Genomic DNA, 18,579 nt, shown 5'->3' on the forward strand with positions numbered 1-18,579 from the left:
AAACACTCAACCATTAATGTTATTGTTTGGGGGATATGTTTAATCAGAAAAGAAGTGCTTGCAGGGAATGGATGAGCCATCTAAAGCCTTCTGCACCCATTATATGCTATGCAATTCTAATAATCTCTTTTTTTCTAAACAAGGATTACCCTGTCTGGGCAAGTGAAATATCATCTCTGCAAATTAAAAACAAACCCTCAATTCCGTGGGGTAGCAGGCTCACACTGAGTATTCTTGTGTAAACACCTGTGTCCTTAATATTACCTGCTAGACGGAGCGGGGGGGAGAGAGAGAGAGAGAGGAAGATGGAGCCCATGGTTTTGTTCAAATACATACAGGAGTCATGAATATTTTATGGAGATTCTAGGAAAATATTTTGCAAGGGCTGCTGTGCAGACTCACTGCATATCCCAACGCAGAATATATTATTTTTCTCATGCTCTCTCACAGCTATTTGGTACCATGAACATCACTTTGTTAAATATAATATCAGGCAACAGATACATTGCAGATGCAAGGACAGGCAAGAGGAGAATATGGTAGCAGATCTGTGTTTCTATTTGAATAGGTGAACATGCTGTTCCAATACTGTATTTCTCTGATGAACTCACAAAATATGTGTATTTTTAATTTTATCATTTCAGTGTATAACTGAATGGTTGCAGTCCTGTATGTGGGCATACTGGAAAACTATGCACATAGGCTGAACCTTCTTTAAAGTTTTCATTGTGGCACCTCTGGCAGCCAAAGAGGCAAGCTGGTTTATATGTTGAACAGATGCTTAGCTCTTTGGATGACAGACCTGGTATGACCAAAAAAAACCCCAAAACACCCTCAATGCTGTGAATACAGCAGTTGTGTTCCTCTTCCTTCTGCCCTGCCCTGCCACATGCATATCGCTTCTTTGGATTGTGGCCTGTGTAACTGGCCTTGAACCACCAGGATGGAAGAAGAGAAATGAAGCATTTTCGGCATTCTTCCCCTCTCTCCCCTTCTAAAAGGCTAGAGACCACTCTAGCTTGATAGTATGAATAATTTCAGACTGTGTCTGATCCCATTTGCAGTCAGGGGCTTTTCCTTTCCTTTTGCTCAGCAACAGATTGTGGCATAGCTCACTCCTGGAAAATCTGAAGCACCCCTAAATATAAAAGATGGCTTGATGTCAATCAATCCCAGCTCCTGCCCCTTGCTGATTAGATAAGCCTTACCACCTGACCTGCTCTGGCTTATCATTCTCCAAGAGATTTCTTCACTTCACGTGCTGATTTTCCTTCCTGCATTCATCCACTTCACAATTTAATGTGAACAGAAGCAGTGAACAGAAAAAGATCTGGATCCTGCTTCCATGTTCATTATAGGGAAACATGGCTGTTTAAATTCACATGCGTCTCTTACGACTGTGAATATCTTCCTTCGTGTCGGCTATAATTTGAAAAGAATGCTGAATCTTGTGTGGGTGTTAAAGCCCCTCCCCCCAAATAAAATTCTGTGAATGGGGCAGAGAAATTGCATAGTAATCTGGGAGCACCCTATTTGTAACCTTCCCATATTTTCCCACCTCTTCTTTTATCTATTTTCTAATCATAGAAAATATCCGTTAAAGAGCAAAAGATAGAATAGCTGTGCACTGTCCTTTGGTAGTGCTAAGAGCCCTCCATCTGGAGGGAAGCCCCATAGTTTGTTTGGAATTACAGTAAGTTGTGGATTCAACTGCCTTCTTGGCCTGCTGCAGAGGAGATTGCCAAATGGCTAATTAAAATGGCAGGTAAAGCATGGGTTGGAAGAGAGAATTAGCTTTCAGTCCGTTTCCGGGCCCGATTCAAAGTGCTGGTGTTAACATTCAAAGCCCTTAATGGCTTGGGGCCAGGTTATCTGAAGGATCACCTCCTCCCATAAGTGCCTGCCCGGACCTTAAGATCATCGTCAGCGGCCCTTCTCCGTGAGCCCCTGCCAAAGGAAGTGAGGCGGGTGGCTACTAGGAGGAGGGCTTTTTCTGCTGTGGCACCCCGGCTCTGGAATGAGCTCCCTAGTGAGGTTTGCCTGGCACCTACATTGTATTCCTTTCGGCGCCAGGTGAAGAAGACCTTTTTATTTTCCCAGGCATTTTAGCATTTTAGCTTTCTAAATTTTTAGCTTTGCTGTTTTAAATCTGTATTTTAAACTCCTGCACTGCTGCTAGGTTTTATTGTGGTTGTATTGTTATATTGTGGTTTTAATGTTTTATATATTTTAAATTGTTTTATTGTGTGCTGTTTGGTTTTAATTTTTGTGAACCGCCCAGAGAGCTTCGGCTATTGGGCGGTATAGAAATGAAATAAATAAATAAATAAATTTCTCAGAACTGGACAGCCTTGCACACCAAAAGACTCTAAGATGTGTTATTACCAGCCCTTTCCCAGCATAAATATATCCATTATCTTTCATTTACGCTAGATGCCTATTTCCAAATGAACAGTATGGTTCCTACTCATATATAAATATCAGAACACTGAACAGCATCCTCTCTCTTTTGCCATTATAGTGCTATAATGAATAAATAAAAATAAATAAAATCTCAGAACGGTGTTATCAAAACATGTAGGTGGCATGAATATTAAGTTGACTACCTTGCTAAATTGCATTTCTCCCCCTCCTCAACCCTCTTGAAACAGAACAGTAACAGCCTCACAAAAGAGGAATTCACAACAAGCCGCTCAGTGCCAAGTGATAGAAAATTGAAAGAGAGTTTACCTTTGTTTGAACCACCGTCTGTCAAATTTCCAATGCTTTCTAATCTATTATTTAATTACAGAAGCAGAGAAGCCTCGGGTATAGTCACAGTATCCTCTCCCAGAGGATCAGCAACATTGTTTTATCATCTGAAGAAGAAATTTTAAAGTGGAGGAAAAGATTCCACTTACCTGTTTGCAGTCAAATAGGGACTTCCCATTGGCCAAATTGCTGAAAGGGGAAGTCTGGAACAAAGAATATGAAAGATATTTTACAAATTGTCTTATGACCCTTAAAAAAAAAGTTTAACAGTGCTATAAATGTGTACACAGATGTAAGTCACATTAAGTACACTGGCGCTTACTCCCAGGAAAGTAGGCATAGGTTGCAGCCTAAGGGCATAATCCTAACTAGATAGACAGCTGCCTCTGACCTCGGAGGCGACCGCCTATCCAAAGCAAGGCAGGAGAGGCACGGGGGATCATTCCCTCAGCGCCTCTCCTGCCTTGATCTTTTTTGCTAGATAGCCATTTTCAGCTGTCTAGCCGTGGGGTGGGGGGACCTGCCATACGACACATTGGATGTGTCGTACATGCAGCCTTGCTCTCCCCGCCCCAGAACACCCCACAGCCCCACCCCTTTTCAGTTGCTCCGCACTCCTCTTGTGAGCGCGGAGGATGGGGCTTCTCTGTGCTGCCTCCAAGGCAGCGCGGACGAGGGTGGTGGTCGGTTTTCCGGGAACCAACCTCAAAGCATGGGCTCCGAGGTCGGTTCCCAGAAGTGAGCATATCCTATGGCCCTTTAGGCAGTGTCTAGCGGCCATAAGATTGCTCTCTGAGTGTTGTAATTATTACAAGGAACAACTATACAGACAAAACATATGAGTACATAACATCCAGAAAACATAGAAAAAGGATAAGATTCCACTGCCAAAAAATCAAAGCATTTCCCTCACCCCATAGAAGTCTCTCTCTCTCTCTCTCTCTCTCTCTCTCTCTCTCTCTCTCTCTCTCTCTCACTCTCACTCTCACAATACTAGAACTGGAGTCATTCCACAAAACTGAATGGTGGGAGATTCAGGGAAGCTAAAAGGAAGTATTTCTTCACAAAGCACATAGATAACTATGGAATTCGCTACCGCACGATATAGTCATGGCCACTAACTTTAAAGTGGCTTTAAAGAAGAATTTTAAAAATTCACGGAGGATAAGGTTAGCAATGTCTACTAGTCATGATGGCTATATATTGCCTTCAGTATTGCAGGCAGTTTGCCTCTGTATGCCAGTTGTTGGGGAACATGAGTGAAAGGGTGCTACTGCATTCCTGTCCTGTTGTAGGCTTCAGGCCTCTGATTGGCCACTGTGTGAATGCTGGACTAGATGGGCCCCTCGTCTGACCCAGTGCAGATCTTCTGTTCTTTTGTTCTTATAAGAACATAAGAAGAGCCCTGCTGGATCAGACAACAGACCCATCTAGTCCAGCAGCCTATTTCCCACAGTGGCCAATCAGACCACAGTGACCAACCAGTGGGAAGCCCACAAGCTGGACCAGGAGATGAGAGCAGTAACCCTGTCCCATAGTTGTTCCCCAGCAACTGGTATGCAGAGACATACTGCCTCTGAAGTTAGACATAACATAAAGGCTTTAGCCACTGATAGCCCTATCCTCCACTAATTTGTCTAGTCCACCTTTAAATCCACCTAGAGTCATTACCATGCTTTGTGGTAGTGAGTTCCAGATGAGTAGGGATCTCCCTGTGAGGAACCACTCCAGCCAATATCTTCTGCATTATGCTGTCCAAGATCCTGCTACCTTGCTGTGACCCTGGGGGTGTCTCCATAACAATGGAAGGAGAAGCAAATGGTGGCTTCCTGGACTTTTCAAGGAACCAGATTTGGTCCACACAGGGCTCCATGAACGAGTGCACCACACCATTCTAAGTCACTTCACAGGAACATACTTCCAGGTGGTGTGGGGGGATTGAAGTGAACATCATCACACTGGCAGGGGCCATTCAACCAATAAGAGAGGTTCCTCCCTTCCATCCAGGCTCTACCCTCCTTTCTCCATCCCCTGAAACTCCCATAATGTGAAGGAGCAAAGCTTCTCATTAATTACTTCTTTACAGCAACAAAGCAAACAGTAACAAAATGCAGTATCGATATTTAGGGAGCAAGCCTCATTGACCACAATGGGAGTTACTTCTGGGGAGACACCTGCATACTTAACCTATGCCCAATTCCGCCATTTTATATTTCCCTTTAAAACTGCATTAGCAAGCACTACCCCCATCTCCGTATCTCACTATTGCATAATAGCACTATTGTGTGATACTGAGATAGTGAGATAGTGGGTATAGAAATTGCTGGCAAATGTGCGATAGTGAGATTGGGGTGTAGGTACTGCCAACAAAACCGCTATTTCGTTTCAATGCTTTACTTAAAAAAAAAAAGTTAGAGGCTGCCTGGAGCACACCTATACTTTGTGGGGATGGCCACCAGAGTTTAGTGGTAGGCAAGGTGAAGTAAATCCAATGAGGTAGCTCAGAACTCTGACAGCCAGCCGTGAAATAGCAGAAACATCAGGGAAACACAGACAGGGAAAACACTGGGGCAACACCCCTTGACCAGGTCATTGAGGTCACAGCCAGGTGAAAGCCACACCCCTGGGCAGGGAAATCATGCCGGAGTAAATGCGGAGGGTGATACACACCACAACAGAAGCACAGACAAGCCAGATTAAGGAAAACAATCAGACTAAAAGTAGTCTCAGAAGAACTGGTTTTTCGGCACGAAACTCTGGGGTGGCTGCAAGATGGCTATGACGTCATGTGCCCCAAACAACCTCTGAATGCAGCAACCTCACAGTAAATTGCTTCTGGAGGCACACACACCCCAGCTTTACTGGAGGACCTGAGACTTCTCTACCTGACACTGAACCATCTGTGAGTGCACATGCTATAGCCTCCTTCCCCAGGGCATGAAGCCAAGCCAGAACAAGAGAGGATCCCCATGGATTGTGCTGCAGAGCCCAGTCCTACACCATCCTCAGATTAAATATTTTCAGTGAAAGATAAGGTTGTCCAGATAAGTCAAAGAGAACTGAAACATTTCTGAGATCAGCCCTTCCCATGTCTTCATTCTGAGGACACATTGCTTTTTCACATTAATCCTATGCCAGCAGCTCCATATTCACTCAAGTGTAAACACTGCTACATACACAGTGCCATTTACAAACAACCTAAAAAGCCTTCTTGTGAAACAGCCTGCAGGAGGCCAGCCACAAAATGAGTACACAATAAAAGCAACCGTAAGTGGTTTGACTTTGACAAAGACAACATGAATGCACTGCTCTAGTAAAAACTTGGAGCAAGCTTTGTTCAATAGTAATCCCTCTGTCCTAGAATCAGATTCAGCACCAAGAACCCTAGGTTAGAAAAACACAGACAATGAGCTTCAATCTGCCTTGGTGCTTTGTGAAAGCAGAGGCCATCACAGACAGGTGCTTCAATGCTGGGGACAGCAATATGCACATTTACGCACATATTTCTACTTCTGGCATTTGAATTAACAAGGGACACTGTGACCATTGGCGCCTCCAGTGATCAGAATACCTATTCCGGAATAAAATGTCACTTCAGACCCAAATTCACTAGTTAACCTAGTGGTTAGAACAACCTTCCCTAACCTGGTGCCCTCCAGATGCATTGGACTGCAACTCCCATCATTCCCACCCAGCATGCTGGTTGGAAATGATGGGAAATGCAGTCCAACATGTCTAGAGGGCAGGTGGAGAAGTTTTGGTTAGAGTGTTGTACTAGGACTTGTGGAAACACAGGTTCAAATCCCCACTTAGCAATGAATTTTGCTGGATGATGACCTCAGTCCAGTCACTATATCTCAACCTAACCTACCTCACAGGGTTGTTGTGAGGATAAAGGGGGGGGCAATTACACTGGCTTGAGCTCCTTGGGATATCAATGTAAATAAATAAATAAATATAAACCACTCCGTCTGCAATATGGGGGTCATTGCACCCACATACCTTGCAGGGCTGTACAGATTATTGAGATAACAAATGCTGCAAGCTTTGAACACTTGAAATGTGCTACATATATGATAACAATTGTTCCAATTACAGCTCATAAACAAAAAAGTAATTATACGTGTTTACCATATATAATTTCCAGTGGGGAGTCATGCTAATCTATTGCAATAAAAACAACAACGGGTTTTGTGGCCCCTTAAAGACTTTATTTTTGCATAAGCTTTCACTGACCATAGTCCCTTTCATCAGATGCATGGAATATTATGGAGATTTTTGGATTTTTTTATATAGTACATATGGTGGTTGTGAGGGAAGGATGGTAAAATAAACAGCGAGGTCAGAAAAAAAAATCAGTGCAGAAAGTACCAGTGGTGACAATCACATTATTAACAGTGGTCATTTACAGTGCAGCTGTTACTTCTGTTGAGTGGGACCACTGGTCCATCTAGCACAGACAGTATTGTCTACACCAGGGATGGGAATCCTGCAGCCTCAGCTTAATTTCATAGGAACATTGGAAGCTGCCTGAGTCAGACGACTGGTCCATCTAGACCAATATTGTCGACACTGACTGGGAGAAGCTCCCCAGACTTTCAGGCAGGTGTTTTTCCAGTCCTACCTGGAGACGCTGGGGATTGAACCTGGTATTTTCTGCACCCAAACCATGTGCTCTGCCACTGAGCTACAGTCCTTCCCCGCTTCATGGAGGAGCCCAGAAGGAGAGAAGGAAGGTGGGAGGGGAGTGATGGAAGCAGGTGGGAGAAGCCCTTTGCAAGCAATCAGTTCAGACCTCTGGCAAGAGCAATCTGCCCTTCCCCTGGCAGCCTGCAGGGAGAAAAGGGGGAGGGGGAGAGAGAGAAGGGGTGGCAGAAAGAAAGAGAGAGAGAAGGGTGACCTCACCCACTTTTGGGTCTGCCCCTGCCCACTGTTGGTGAGTGGCCCAAGACAGATTACCCCAGAAGGAATGTGACCCGCAATAGAAAAAAATATTCTCCACTCCTGGTCTATTCTGACCAGTTCTCAAGGGTCTTAGAGATCTTTCTTTCCCAGACCTTCTACCTGACATTGTTTTAACTGGAGATGCCAGCAATTTAAGCTGTAATTATTTGCATGCTTTGTGAACTACCACTGAGCTATGGTCTCTCTCCATTTTCTTGAGACCTTGTAATACTAGAAATATTAATTGTGCAGAGAGCTTACAAAAATGTGCCAGCAAGATTTATATTGCTGACTAATGACCATCATCTGCCTTCCATTTAATTAATTAACGTTTGGAGAATTCTCAGATAATTACAGAGAAAGCGGATGGGCTGAAATGCAAACCGTCAAAAAGATCACATCCGCTTACTTCTTCATTTAATGCTAAACTCATCTAATAGCTCCACTTAATTGCAGGACAATATTTACCCAATGGAGAGGAACTTGTGAGTTCAAAAGGCAGTTTGGCTTACAGAATGGGAATCGGAACTTTGAATTCATTTCAGCTGGTGTTACACAGGACACTTTCCTGGTCAGTTTTTGCATCCCATTAGTTGGATTTAGCTGTCTCACTTGGCTACCTTTAATGGCACAAGCAATCCAAAATCTATTGCCTCCTCATCTTGCCTCAAAGTAGACCTGTCTCCTATTATAACTGACACACATTTTATATACAGTATCAAAGGATTAGGCCCATACAGGACCAGCTCTACCATTAGGTAGAGTGAGGCAGCTGCCTCAGGCAGCAGATTTTTGGTGTCATGAAAAGGCAGCAAATTGTTAGTTCTTATTTTATTATTGTATTTTCACTGCCAGGAAGGGAGGGGGGTACTTGTGAGAATCTCTGCCTCAGGTACTAAAATAATTTTGTTGGCCTTGGCTACTAGGTATTATGTACCACGGCTTTTGTGGGAGGGCTGCCTTTTGCTGCTCCACCTCAGGCAGCAAAATATCTTCAGCCAGCTCTGGGCCCAATACCTGATAACTGAAGCATTAAGAGGGTGGTAATCTCCTGATCACTCTTACACATAGATTATATATTTGTGGCAGTTACTTCATAAGGCAACGATGTGCCTCCTACAGAGAACAGCCCTCTCTTTGAAGTCATCCTCTATTGGAAGGGTTGTCCAGTTCAAGTTTGCTATAAAGAACCACCAGAAGGAAGAGTTGGTCTTACGGCTGTCCATCAGTGGTTAGCTCCTGGACAGCAGACTGAGCTGGCACACACAGTCTTCCCCCCTATAGTAAGTTGTACAGTATTTCTATTTTATTTAAAATAAGAAAATAACTAAATAAAAATATTTTAAATTCTAGTAATTCTGTCTAAATTTTTATCTATACATATAAATTAACAAATGCAAATTCTATGGAAATATAGAATTCCCCTTTCGCTCTCTTTTTTAATGATGCATTTACTCTTTATTGGTGACGCACAGGTGGCCAGCCTAGAATAATCCCCACGCTACAATACAGATACATTGCCGTTATCCCAGGAATGGTAGTTTATACCTTAACTCTTAGTAGTGAATTACCTCCATTGACTACTTTAAAACAGGCTTAGAACCTGGAGTAGATGCAAAGCTTAAAGTTGTAAATGGGGGGGGGGGGGCTAAAGCCGAAAGCTCCACCAACTATACATCAGCATCAGTCAACCTAAAGGGTCAATCTACACCCTTCCTTAATTCCGTAAAGGATTCTGATGCAGCTTAGAAAACTAAGGTCTTGAGTTGAGTTCATCAGAAACAGTCAGAAATTGTCACCCATTATTATTAAGATCAGTATGAATGTGTTCAGACATGCACCTTCACTACTGAATGACTGCAACATCAAATGATGATGTGATGGTGGATGCCACTGAGAGAACTTTCCTAGCACCTCTCATCATGCAAAATGCCAGGTACGACCCAAACACAGCCATACTCCTGACTGTGGTCTTTTTCATTCCCATGCAGAGGAAACTGGAGGCTCATCAGCTTCTCAAAAGTGGGAGATATCCTAAAGGAGTAGTTGGTAACTAAGCATTCAGTGGGCTGGTATAAAATTATATTAGACAGCAACTATGCGAGTCCTCCAATAAAGTTAACCCGTTTGTAACGCAACCAGAAAGTGCTGATGGGATGTCCCATAAGAAAACACTGGTGGAAAAGTGCCATCCATTGTACTCAGCTTCTTGACATTTCCCAGAGTCTTCTCAATGTAATATAGCAGAGTAGGTGGGTAAGGTCGCATGATGGTTTTACCACTGATTTAACCAGAGACATTTTTCCTGTATAGATTTATGCCCAAGGAACTCATGCTTAGTTTCAAAGTCAAAGGTAGCAGTGCCCACTCCGAGGGCAATGAAATTCACTCTCGAATCAACAGCAGTACAGACATTAGTGGTTTTCTTCACAAGCACAAAACAGCATGTCATTTCAATCCGTCGTGCCTAGACGTCCCCAAAATGGTCCTTAATGGATAGCTGGCTAATTGACTGCTCAAAAACAAAAACCCATCTATAATATTTCCTTACACAAAGCACCCCATTTCACCTAAAAATTGAAATGGCAAATCCTGTTACGTTACAGATTAGGCACCTTAAAGGTCTGAGGAGTTGGAATAAAAGGACTACATAAGGCTCACACAGCCATAAAATGCCTAAGAGAATATTTAGGCCTTGCTTGTAATTGCATGCAGGGGAATCGAAAAACCTGCACTGTTTACTTACATGCAGTTTATTTGTTATTCCTCATAATAACCACGGATGTAGGTCATCTGTACCTCCCCCACATCTAATTGGTGCCCCAATTTTACAGTATATTTCCTGTCCCCTTTTGAGGAATATGTAATATTCAGTCATGAGAGCCACTGAACCAGAGTGGTTAGCAGTATTGGACTGGGTCTCGGGAGACTGGGGTCCTAGCCCCACTAAGCCATGAAGTTCACTGGGTGACTTTGGGCCAGTCACTGACTCTCAGCTCAACCCACCTCACAGGGTTGTTGTGAGGATAAAATGGAGAAGAAGGAGGCCTTGGGTTCCTTGCAAGAGGAAAAAGGGTGGGATATAAATGTAATGAAATAAATGAGTGAATGAATGAATGAATGAATGAATGAATGAATAGTATGTATATAAATGTCCTCATTTTCAGAATTTTCTTGTAACTACAAATGTGTAGTTATTTCAAGTAATAAGTAAATAACAAATGGCTAAGTATAAACCAAAATTCTGATTTCTGGATGATGTAAAAGTACTTTAATTATCTGGGGGTACGTTTCATTCACTACCCAACGCTACCCCTACCATTAAGCAAGACAGGCAGCCATTCCAGCGGGCTCTACGAAGGGAGATGAGAGGGGAAGCAGAGCTATTTGACCAGCCCTGCTGAAAGACTACTTAATTTCCCCTCCTCTTCCCTTCCCACCCCTTTTTCCTTCACGTCTTTTATGAGCCTCGTGTGGCGCAGAGTGGTAGGCGGCAGTATTGCAACTGAAACTCTCCGCACGACCTGAGTTCGATCTCAGCGGAAGCTGGGTCCCAGGTAGCCAGCTGAGGTCAACTCAGCCCTCCATCCTTCCGAGGTCGGTAAAATGAGTACCCAGTTTGCTGGGGGAAAGGGAGGGATGTCGGAGAATTTCTCCACGAATCTCCGGGAGGCCGAATGCCAATGCATTCGGCCCCCTGAAATTGGTGGGGACATTCTCCGACACCCCCTGCCCCCCCCCGGGATGGGACTTACCTCTGTCGAATGTCCCTCTCGGCGGCGGGTCCCGGCGGCCTTGCAGCGGTGTTGCGGCGGCGGCGGGGGCAGCGGCCGGTCTTCCGACCAGCTGCCGCCACCACCATTTCCCAGTAAAGTATTTGCGTTGCCCTTATTTTCGCCGTAGTCTACGTAAATCTTTACGTAGACTACCCATGCCCAAATAAGGAACGCAAATGGCGGCGCCCATGGGCACCGCCATTTGCGTACGCACTTTTTTTTTTTCAAAGTCAGCCGTGATAGGCTACGTAAAGATTTATGTAGCCTATCACGGCTGACATTGAAAATCTAGCCGTGATAGGCTACGTAAATCGTTACGTAGCCTATCACGTGGTTGTTGGGTTTTTTTACAATTTACTTTTTTATTTTGCAGCTGGGGAGACGGGGTGCTCCCCCCCGGCCAGAATTTCGGCGGGGAGGGATGGGGCACCTCCCCCCGGCCTGAATTTCGGCCGGGAGGGGCGGGGCGCCTCCCCCCCACCAAGAATTTCAGAGGGAGAAACGGAGCGCCTCCCCCCGCCACCGAAAACAGCTGCGGGACCAGGTAAGGGACTTTCGTCCATCCTTAGGGAAAGGTAGTCATGACCAGGGAAGGCAATGGCAAACCACCCCACTATAGTCTGCCATGAAAACGTCAGCGAAAGCGGCATCCCTCTAGGAGTCAGCAATGACTCGGTGCTTGCACAGGAGGAACTTTCCTCCTTCCATGTCTTTTTAGATTGTAAGCCTGCGAACGGGGACTATCTTGTCCCTTGAATGTAAGCCACTACTGGACCCTTTTTGGCTGAGGAGTAAGGGTGTGCGAAACACTTACCCTGTTCCAGCCGGCAGTCCGCAGTGGTGTTGGGGAGGCAATCTGTACCTCCCCCCCGGAATCCTCCCCGGCCGCAGCCGGACTTCCAGCCACTGCTGGGCTGTGGCCGCAAATGGCGGCTGCTACGCCGGCCGCCATTTATGTCCTTGTCAAGCCGTGATAGGCTACGTAGATACTTACGTAGCCTATCACGGCTTGGCAGGGACGCAAATGGTGGCCGGCATAGCAGCTGCCATTTGCAGCCGCAGCCCGGCAGCAGCCAGAAGACAACCCAGAGCCGCCGCCACAGCTGCCGCCGCTGCCATAGCCACCACAGGAGCCGCCACCGCCAGAGCCAGGTAGGTCCATTCCAGGGGGGATTTCAGGGGGTGGCGGGGGAGTAGTCCGTTCTGCCACAGACTCTGGGGGGCCGGATTCTAAAGAATCCGGCCTCACTGGAGTCAGTGGCGGAATTCTCCAACATCCCTACTGAGGAGTGGGACAAAAATACAACCGCCTCAGGCAGCTGACTTTGGGAGTCATGAAAGGGCAGCAAATAGTTTTGATGTATTATTCTGATATTGCCCTACTGTCAACAAAAGGGAGTGGTGCTTGTGGGTTATTCTGCCTCAAGGACCAAAATAAATCAGGGAAGGGCTGTAGCTCAGTGGAAGAGCATCTGCTTTGCATACAGAAGGTCTGTGGTTCGATCCCTGGCATCTCCAAGTAGGGCTGGAAAGAAGCCTGCCTGAAATCCTGGAGAGCTGCTGCCAGCCAGTGTTGACAGTACTGGGCTAGATGGACCAAGGGTTTTTGACTCAGTATAAGCAGCATCCTATGTTCTCAACTTAGCTCGGCTTGACGTTTATGCACCTTACTTGGGGGCAAACCAGAGCACCATTTGTTGTTCCACCATCTTGCACCAGCCCTGACCACCCCTTTGAAAGTGGTACGTACAAGATGTTTTGAGTAGTCACAGTGCCTTGAATTACACAAGTAACACATTTTAGCTTTTTAGGCCCTGTGGCAATTTAAATACTGCTGTGAGTCAGTCCCAAGCATCTTTCTGTATATTGTGATAATCACACATTTTGGGCACATCACCACAATCAGTATCTACAATCGAAAACAAACAAACAATTAACATTATGTCGATCTGATAAGTAGAATCAGATGGTATGCTAATACAGTTTTCCGTCCTAATGCATTTTAATGAAGGCAGTCCTGTTACTATGGAAAATGTGTAACAAGGGTACGATATACTGATAATGCTGTGCTGTAAGCAATGAAAGCTCTAACACTGCACTGTGCTAGAAACACAAGCCACATTTTAAATCTAATGTGCAATATTATAATAGAGCTGCAAAGGCATACGCACACGCACACCCTGCCAAGCCCAGGCAGAACTCCAGGCTAGCTGTGCCACATCCTACACATGCTCTTGTGTCCCCCTTTCAAGATACATATAGCTTTAGCATTTGGCAAAGTAACCGCACTAAATGAAATGATAGCATTGTTTTACACTGATTGTTCAATCACCATTTTGACAAATTTGTGAATGTATGGACAAATCCTGATGCCACATAATATCTGGTCAAACCCAGAAGGCAAATACCTGATTCTGATTTTACAACTTGACTTGGCATTGCCCATGCATACAATAGTCCACTAAAGTCGTATCATAATTGCCAAATGCTACTTTGAAAACACCAAGAATAGCCCATGCTTGTCCAAAAACGTGTGATTTTCAGTCAGGGAGGGGGCATTTGCAGGGCAGAATCAGCAGGCAGCAGTGGGATGATTAATCCTTATCACACACGTCAATCCTCCTCTGCAACTCCCCAACCACCACCACCCTCAATTGGATTTCCTGTTTTCTTTCCCCAAGAAATAATCCTGACTACAGAGAAGAGATAAGCATTCCCCTTAGGGAGGACAGTTACATATCACCAAAAAAGAATTAATGCATCACCAAAAAAGAGAACATAGCTGTGCATAAAATTTGCACATGTGAATTTGTATGTATATATGCAGTGGGGAGTAGATCTGTTAGCCTTGGGCTAAAGGGATCTCTCAAAGGGGACACTCTCTCACCTGGGAGAAGAATACTTTCTGTAGTCTTATAGGGTAGCCACATGCACTGCTCAAAAGAGGAAATGCATCACCAAGAAAGGACAAAAGTTGGCACAATTTACATAAAAATGTATATGCTAGTTTATACATATTGATACAAAATTAGAAATAATGACTATAATTTAAATAGAAATACTGTACATCTCACCATAATGTGGAAGACTATGTCCAGCTGACCAGTGTTCCTGCTCACTCTGCTGTCCAGGTGTTAACTATTCTCCATTCTTGTAAGGGTTCTTTATCTTTCAGCCAGACATGGACTGGACAGCCGTTCAAATAGAGAATGCCTTCAAGTAGAGGACTGTCCTTTGACATCCCTTGAAATACAGCATTGTCTTCTGTAAAGTAGGGCACATGGCCATCCTAACCCTTGTCCCACCTACTAATTTTTTCCCCCAACAATGCTCACCTCCACCTTCCCCAATCTGGTGTCCTCCAGATGTGTTGGACTGCAACTCCCATCATTCAAAGCCAGCAAATTCTGCAGTCCTCCCTCATATCATGTTATCTGCCATTGTTAAAAAAAAAGTCCAGTACAAATTACTTTTACAGCACACACACATTCCTAAGAGTCACAAATTCTTCCTCTGCCTAAATCCTTAACTCAGCTCTGTCATAAGATTATCCATTTAAGTCCAATTCAGCACATCAATACTGCCTTTTCTCGGGCACAAGCTCAATTTTCGCCACGCTTCTGAATAATACATTCCCACAACATGAGCGCAATGCCAAAAGCAGCCATAAAATTAGAAAGTTCAGAGTAATCCCGATGCGAATTTTGGGGTAAATGCAGTAGAAGCGGCAGGATTGCTTTGTGTAAAATTGATTCACTGAAATTGGCCTGAAAGATGAACAAAGGAAGATTTCCTGTCAAAGACTACTAGAGCTACCACCAAAATTGCTAAAACACCTGACAAAGGACTGGCAAGTTTCCTTACATGGAGACTTAAAGTGTTCTTACAAGAATGTTTAATGTACAGACTCAGTAGGCATTGTAGCTATTTGGATTCCATTCAGACCAACACTTTTCTCTTTAGAGAAGCTGTACTGCAAACTGTTTAATCCCCTGGGCAAATTTCATCAGCTCAGCTGTTTAATTCCCTGTCATCACAGCAGCTCAGCCAATCAGTGTCACAGGATTTACTGCCACAAGTGAACATGACAAGTCATCCCTGCAAAGATTAAATACCCCCTCACACAAGAGACAAGAAAGGGGACATTCACACAAGCCCCTTCCATGCACTGGATGTATGCATGGAAAGGGAAGCAGGATTGTGCCTCCCAACTTCCTCGCCCACTGCCCCTAAGCAGACTTAATATTAGTTATGCAGGAGACTTATTATTCGTTATTAGCAGTGTAGAGATAAATTTGGAAGTGGTCATTATGAAAGTTCCCATGTTGTTGTTTATTTAGTCAGTCGCTTCCAACTCTTCATGGCTTCATGGACCAGCCCACGCCAGAGCTTCCTGTCGGCTGTCGTCACCCCCAGCTCCCCCAAGGTCAAGTCCGTCACCTCCAGAATATCATCCATCCATCTTGCCCTTGGTCGGCCCCTCTTCCTTTTGCCTTCCACTTTCCCTAGCATCAGCATCTTCTCCAGGGTATCCTGTCTTCTCATGATGTGGCCAAAGGACTTCAGTTTTGCCTTTAAGATCATTCCCTCAAGTGAGCAGTCTGGCTTTATTTCCTGGAGGATGGGCTGGTTTGATCTTCTTGCAGTCCAAGGCACTCTCAGAATTTTCCTCCAGCACCACAGTTCAAAAGCATTGATCTTCCTTCGCTCAGCCTTCCTTATGGTCCAGCTCTCGCAGCCATAGGTTACTACGGGGAATTGTTGTTGTTGTTGTTCAGTCGTGTCCGACTCTTCGTGACCCCATGGACCATAGCACGCCAGGCCTTCCTGTCCTACTACGGGGAATACCACTGCTTTAACTATGCGGACCTTTGTTGTCGGTGTGATGTCTCTGCTCTTCACTATTTGATCAAGATTTGTCATTGCTCTCCTCCCAAGAAGTAAACGTCTTCTGCTTTCCTGGCTGCAGTCAGCGTCTGCAGTAATCTTTGCGCCTAGAAAGACAAAGTCTGTCACTGCCTCCACGTTTTCTCCCTCTATTTGCCAGTTATCAATCAAACTGGTTGCCATCATCTTGGTTTTTTTGAGGTTTAACTGCAACCCAGCTTTTGCACTTTCTTCTTTCACCTTCGTCATGAGGTTCCTCAGCTCCTCCTCGCTTTCAGCCATCAAAGTGGTATCATCTGCATATCGGAGATTGTTAATGTTTCTTCCAGTGATTTTAACTCCAGCCTTGGCTTCATCAAGCCCAGCACGTCGCATGATGTGTTCTGTGTACAGGTTGAATAGGTAGGGTGAGAGTATACAACCCTGCCGTACTCCTTTCCCAAGCTTAAACCAGTCCGTTGTTCCGTGGTCTGTTCTTACCGTTGCTACTTGGTCATTATACAGATTCCTCAGGAGGCAGACAAGATGACTTGGTATCCCCATACCACCAAGAACTTGCCACAATTTGTTATGATGCACACAGTCAAAGGCTTTAGAATAGTCAATAAAATAGAAATAGATGTTTTTCTGAAACTCCCTGGCTTTCTCCATTATCCAGTGGATACTGGCAATTTGGTCTCTAGTTCCTCTGCCTTTTCTAAACCCAGCTTGTACCTCTGGCAATTCTCGTTCCATGAATTGCTGGAGTTGACCTTGCAAGATCTTGAGCATTACCTTACTGGCATGTGAAATAAGTGCCAGTGTTCGATAGTTTGAACATTCTTTGGTGCTTCCCTTTTTTGGTATGGGGATATAAGTTGATTTTTTCCAATCTGTCGGCCATTCTTGTGTTTTCCAAATTTGCTGGCATATGGCATGCATCACCTTGACAGCATCATCTTGCAAGATTTTAAACAGTTCAGCTGGGATACCGTCATCTCCTGCTGCCTTGTTATTAGCAACACTTCTTAAGGCCCATTCAACCTCACTCTTCAGGCTCTAGCTCACTGACCACACCGTCAAATCTATCCGCGATATTATTATCCTTCCTATACAGATCTTCCGTATATTCTTGCCACCTTTTCTTGATCTCTTCTGCTTCTGTTAGGGCCTTGCCATCTTTGTTTTTGATCATACCCATTTTTGCCTGGAATTTACCTCCGAGGTTTCAAATTTTCTGGAAGAGGTCTCTTGTCCTTCCTATTCTCTTCTCTTCTTCCGCTTCCACGCATTCCTTGTTTAAAAATAATTACTTATCTCTTCTGGATAACCTCTGGAATTTTGCATTTAAGTGGGCATATCTCCCCCTATCACTGTTGCCTTTTGCTTTCCTTCTTTCTTGGGCTGCTTCCAGTGTCTCAGCAGACAGCCATCTTGCCTTCTTGGTTTTCTTTTCTTTGGGATGTTGTTTGTTGCCGCCTCCTGAACAATATTGCGAACTTCTGTCCATAGTTCTTCCAGGACCCTATCTATTAAATCTAGTCCCTTAAATCTATTCTTCACCTCCACTGCATATTCATTAGGAATATTAGTGAGCTCACATCTATCTAACTGATCTGTGGGTCTTCCCTATTCTCTTTAGTCTGATTCTAAATTGTGCAATAAGAAGTTTGTGATCTGAACTACAATCAGCTCCAGGTCTTGTTTTTACCAACTGCATAGATGTCCGCCACCTTTGGCTACAAAGGATGTAGTCAATCTGATTTCGCTGTCGATCGTCTGGTGAAGTCCATGTATAAAGTCGTCTCTTAGGTTGTTGGACGAGAGTGTTTGTTATGCACAGTGAGTTGTCTTGGCAAAATTCTACCAGCCTATGTCCTGCTTCATTTTGTTCTCCCAGACCATGCTTGCCTGTAATTCCAGGTGTCGTTTGACTACCCACCTTAGCATTCCAGTCTCCTGTAATGAAAATAACATCTTTGTTTGGCGTACTATCCAGTAGGTGCTGTGGATCCTCATAGAACTGATCTACTTCTGCTTCTTCAGCATTTGTGGTTGGGGCGTATATTTGGATTGCTGTGATGTTAAATGGCTTACCCTGAAGTCGAATTGAGATCATTCTGTCATTTTTTGGTTTGTATCCAAGCACTGCTTTAGCCACTTTATTATTAATTATGAAGGCTACTCCATTTCTTCTGTGGTCCTCTTGTCCACAGTAGTAGATCTGGTGGTCATTTGATGT

General features: G+C 44.5%; 1 long non-coding RNA gene across 1 annotated transcript in view; it reads right to left on the reverse strand.

Moving 5' to 3' along the window:
• The window catches only part of LOC146343654 (uncharacterized), a 95,247-nt gene that overhangs the window by 18,194 nt on the left and 58,474 nt on the right, over positions 1 to 18,579 (reverse strand). The window contains exon 3 of the long non-coding RNA XR_014791954.1: positions 2,901 to 2,954. This is a non-coding gene — a long non-coding RNA (uncharacterized LOC146343654). The remainder of the gene's footprint in view (positions 1 to 2,900; positions 2,955 to 18,579) is intronic.

This window comes from Heloderma suspectum, chromosome 5 (genome assembly GCF_057233095.1).
Source record: "Heloderma suspectum isolate Gila_16-S chromosome 5, 16-S_ref, whole genome shotgun sequence".
In the NCBI taxonomy this organism is placed as follows: domain Eukaryota; kingdom Metazoa; phylum Chordata; class Lepidosauria; order Squamata; family Helodermatidae; genus Heloderma; species Heloderma suspectum.